Source organism: Lactuca sativa, chromosome 1 (genome assembly GCF_002870075.4).
Source record: "Lactuca sativa cultivar Salinas chromosome 1, Lsat_Salinas_v11, whole genome shotgun sequence".
In the NCBI taxonomy this organism is placed as follows: domain Eukaryota; kingdom Viridiplantae; phylum Streptophyta; class Magnoliopsida; order Asterales; family Asteraceae; genus Lactuca; species Lactuca sativa.
The window spans coordinates 52,349,076-52,353,539 of record NC_056623.2 but is presented as its reverse complement, the minus strand read 5'-3'; the positions used below and the strand labels follow the sequence as shown (position 1 = coordinate 52,353,539).

At 27.1% G+C, this 4,464-nt stretch overlaps 1 long non-coding RNA gene across 1 annotated transcript; it reads right to left on the bottom strand.

Moving 5' to 3' along the window:
* Positions 1 to 336: 336 nt before the first annotated feature.
* On the bottom strand, positions 337 to 3,842 carry LOC122195932 (uncharacterized). Its single transcript, XR_006187029.2, has 3 exons — positions 3,505 to 3,842; positions 2,573 to 2,692; positions 337 to 728 (listed from the first exon to the last, which is right to left on the bottom strand). It is a non-coding gene; the product is annotated as an uncharacterized LOC122195932 (long non-coding RNA).
* Positions 3,843 to 4,464: the final 622 nt, after the last annotated feature.

Genomic DNA, 4,464 nt, shown 5'->3' with positions numbered 1-4,464 from the left:
TCTTTCTCTCTCTCTCTCTCTCTCTCTCTCTCTCTCTCTATATATATATATATATATATATATATATATATATATATATATATATATATATATTTGTGTATGTGTGTGTGTTACAAGGACAAAAATAAAAATACTTTTTTTTGCAAAACTTTAGGCATTAACAAACAAAAATCATCACAAAAAACCAATAAAATTTGATAAACTTATAAACTTTAATATCAAAAGTCTTTACATTAATTAACAGATTTTATATAATATTTATTAAAAATAGTAAAACTGAACAAATATATAAATATGTTCAAAAGTTGTTATAATCTACCTCCTCTAATAAACAAAACCTTTAATGTGCCACATGTCCCCTTTCTACCATTCTAACATGCCACATGTCATTTTATGAATAATTCTTATTATTCAAATTAAATTACATTAAAATTAAATTGTAATCCGATTTTTTTTCAACTTATTGTATTTTTCGGTTTCTTATAACATTTAAATTTAAATTTAAATTCCATGCTTTTTGGAAACAATAGCAATTCACGTTTGATTTGTTTGGTAACAAATCCTATCTTATTTTGACTCTTTTCAAAATTTCAATGAAATCCCAAAAAATCAGCAACTTGAAATTAATATTTAGACTCCATTTATATTTCAATATCATCAACACGTCCTCCACATTCCTTCCCATTGTCAAGTTTTATTGTGCTTTCTCATCTTCAACAATACTATTTCTGTAGAAGAGACAACATAACAAATCAGATTAGTTCATCTTCATAAACCAATATTTATAACCTTTTTCTGAAATACTTTAACGTCTTTCTTTTTTCTAAAAACCTTTCTTCGAAAGTATGTTGTATCTGTTGCGGTTCTTGATTTAAATCGGTAAAAAAACATATCTTCTTATATGCAACTATTTTGGAGTACATTTGGCCAATATGACAGTTTAGACCAAATTTTTATTTTTATTTTTCATTAAAAAGCTGCAACTCTTTTTGAAAAGTAAATGATTGTTTTATCAAAAATTGAAAGTTCTTTTTGGATGTAAATGACTCCTTTACCCCTCACCTTACAACACTATTAAAAATAAGGCGAAAACTATGTAGTTGTAAATGTTATATTGTTGACCATTTTTTAATTTTTTTTTTAAATTATAGCAATATACTTTGAAACTATATTGTTGTGATTAAATGCAGAAAGGGTATTTTGGTTCATTTATTAGACTTATATGTTTTAAAAACATTATAACCCATAATGACATCCAGTTGTGATATTAAACAGTAGAAAATTAGGAAAAGGGCATTTTGGTCAATTTATTATGAAACATTGTTATTTTTGTCTTTCTAACTAAATATAAAGTTGCAACTCTTTTTGAAAAGTAAACGACTGTTTTATCAAAAATGTAAATGACCCTTTTACCCCTCACATTACAACACTATTAAAAATAACCAAAAACTAAGCAGCTGTAAATGTTGTTATATTGCTATCCATTTTTTATTTTTATTTTTTTTAAATTATAGCAATATACTTTGAAACTATGTTGTTGTGATTAATGATAAAAAACACTTTTAATATGTAATTAAGACTATTTTGCTATGATTTTCTAAATTTTGGGTCCAATATGTAATTAATAACTTTCTGTTGGGACTTAAAACTATGTTGGTGTGATTTTGTAAATTCAGGTCCGATATGTAATTAACAGATTACATAAAGGAATGAAATCAGCAATATCCCATATAATCAACAATAATTTTGAATTCTTTAATTTTTTTTACCAAAACATAACAATATTTACAATTCTGCCCTTTTATATTAGAAAATGACAACTCCACCCTTTTATATTAGAAAATAACAATTATGACCTTTTATATTATAAAAATGACAAATATGCCCTTTTAATAGAAAAGGTGCAATTGTTTATTTTTTGTCGGCTATATTTTTTATTATGTTTTTTACTGTCAAATATAAATTCAAGCTATCCTTTAGGTAGAAAATGCAATTCTGCCCTTTTATATTACAAAATGACAATTGTGCCCTTTTATATTATAAAAGTGACAAATATGTCATTTTAATAGGAATACTATCATTTATCAATTTATGTCGGTTATATATTTTTTGATTATGTTTTTACTGTTAAATATAAATTAACTTAACATTTAGGTAGAAAATGGTAATTCTGCCCATTTATATCATAAATGACAATTCTGCCCTTTTATGTTAGAAAATGACAACTATGCCCTTTTATATTATAAAAATGACAAATATGCCCTTTTATATTGTACTTTTAAAGAGAAAACTGTAAGTTTGATAGTTTTTGATGTCATGAATGTAACAAAATCATTGTGTATTTCAACAAAAAATGAAGAGAAGATGAAGGTTTTGACACCAAATGTTAAAAAATAATGGTTTTATATGATGAATTGGTAATCTTGCGTATGGTTTTCTTTTGTTTTTCCATTAAATTATTAATAATTCATGCAGTTACTTTAAATACTAAGTATACCATTGTACTTTTAATAATATAATTGTTTACTATGCTGGATTGATGGATTTTAATATATTTGTGGAAATGACATACCTTTCATAAGATGTGAAAAGAAATCATGTGAGATTCTCTAAGCTGTTGTTGAATGCAACATACACTTCAACACTCGACTCAATAAAGACTATCATGCTTTATGATTATAGAGATTTGCTACTACAATAACAAAACATACATTATTGTAAACGTGTTTTTTATATATATATAAAAAGTATGAATATACAATGCTATCAAAATATCGAAAAATATATTACAATGTAATTTAACTGTTTCTTTTACTTTTTTGTTCATATACTTTCTAATTGCAATATACTTTCATTACATCTTACAAACACACAAACACATGTACAAATCAAAGAAAAAAAATCTTGTTATATTGAGCACATTTTACTTTTACTATTTTAATTTGTATTCCTTAAAATGTTAATGTTCTTTCAACTGTATGTCTCTTATAGCATTCCACTTTCATATAAATATAATATATTTTTTTTTAAATTCCATTGTCTCCTACACAACATTCCACTTTCCTCAATATGCTTACATACATATACTCAAATAACCAACTTTTTCATTTCATACATATTACATAACACCTCTCAACCAAAATACCACTAAAATTTTGCCTAATACACTAATTTGTTACTTATCTTAGCAAGCTTACACCAAAACATAACAATTTTCATTCACATAATTTGAGAATAGGAAACCTAATTTTACACTCCCATCATATGTTCACTGTTGTAGGCACCAACATTAAAATCTCATTATTTGAAAATAATACCTAGATTTAAGAGAACAAGCAAGAATGTATGAACGGAAATGAAACTTCTGAAGCATAACTTTCAAATTTTCACACTTAAACAATAACAATTCAAGATTCAATTTTGAAATACAATCAAAATTCAAATAATAAATACAGGGAGTACATTGAATCTCATTTTCTACAAAAACGAAATTAGTAATTTTACCTCTTTTTCATCGTCGCCCTATCTTCATCGTTGAAATCCAACAGCCAACATATTCCAAAATCAGACCATAACGACGCCATTTTTTCTTCATAACTTTAGCAGCGGACTGAAATCGCTTTCTTTCTGCTCTACTAACTATTACGAAATTGGATTTGTATTCCTTTCGATTTTGGATTTCAAACATATATTTATTCCCGATTATGCTATTAAGAAATTATGGTAGTGGGGTGGCTACACTGTAAGGCCGCTACGAAGTCGATGAAATCTCCGATTACAAGAGATCAATACATTGAAATGTAGAAATCGAACACAACAATCGGTGTATGCGATTTCAGGAAGAAAAAAATAGAAACGATAGAGTCTAGAATAGGGAAAATGACTCTTGAGGGTAATTAACTTTTGCGTTTGTACTCATTTGGTCCTTTTTCTTTTTTTTGTATTCAATATACCATCGAACTTGTTGCTGGTGTTTACCATAGCCCTTTTGACCGGCTTTTGACCTGTGATAGCCGGTCAAAGGGTTATGGTGAACACAGACAACAAGTTCGATGGTATATTGAGTACAAAAAAAAAAAGAAAAGGGACCAAATGAGAACAAACGCAACAATTGGTTACCCTCCTGATTCATTTTCCCTTTACTCATTTACAACAAATCTCACATCATCTCCTACTGATATTAATGACTTTTATGAGATTCATTCTTGCTTCTCTTCAAAACATAACCTACGAAAGGACATTATTCATACATGTACAACTTTGTAATGCACTTGAATATTTATTAGGGGAATTTTGACTAAGCAGGCACATTTCATGACTACATTTACATTTCCAATCAAATGATTTATCGTATCATGGATTCTAGACAAGTCTACAAACGAGTGGAATCACAAATGCTATGATTTTTGAGTTTACTTAGCTTTAAGATCGAACTCATGGGATAAGATACAACATCAATATGTA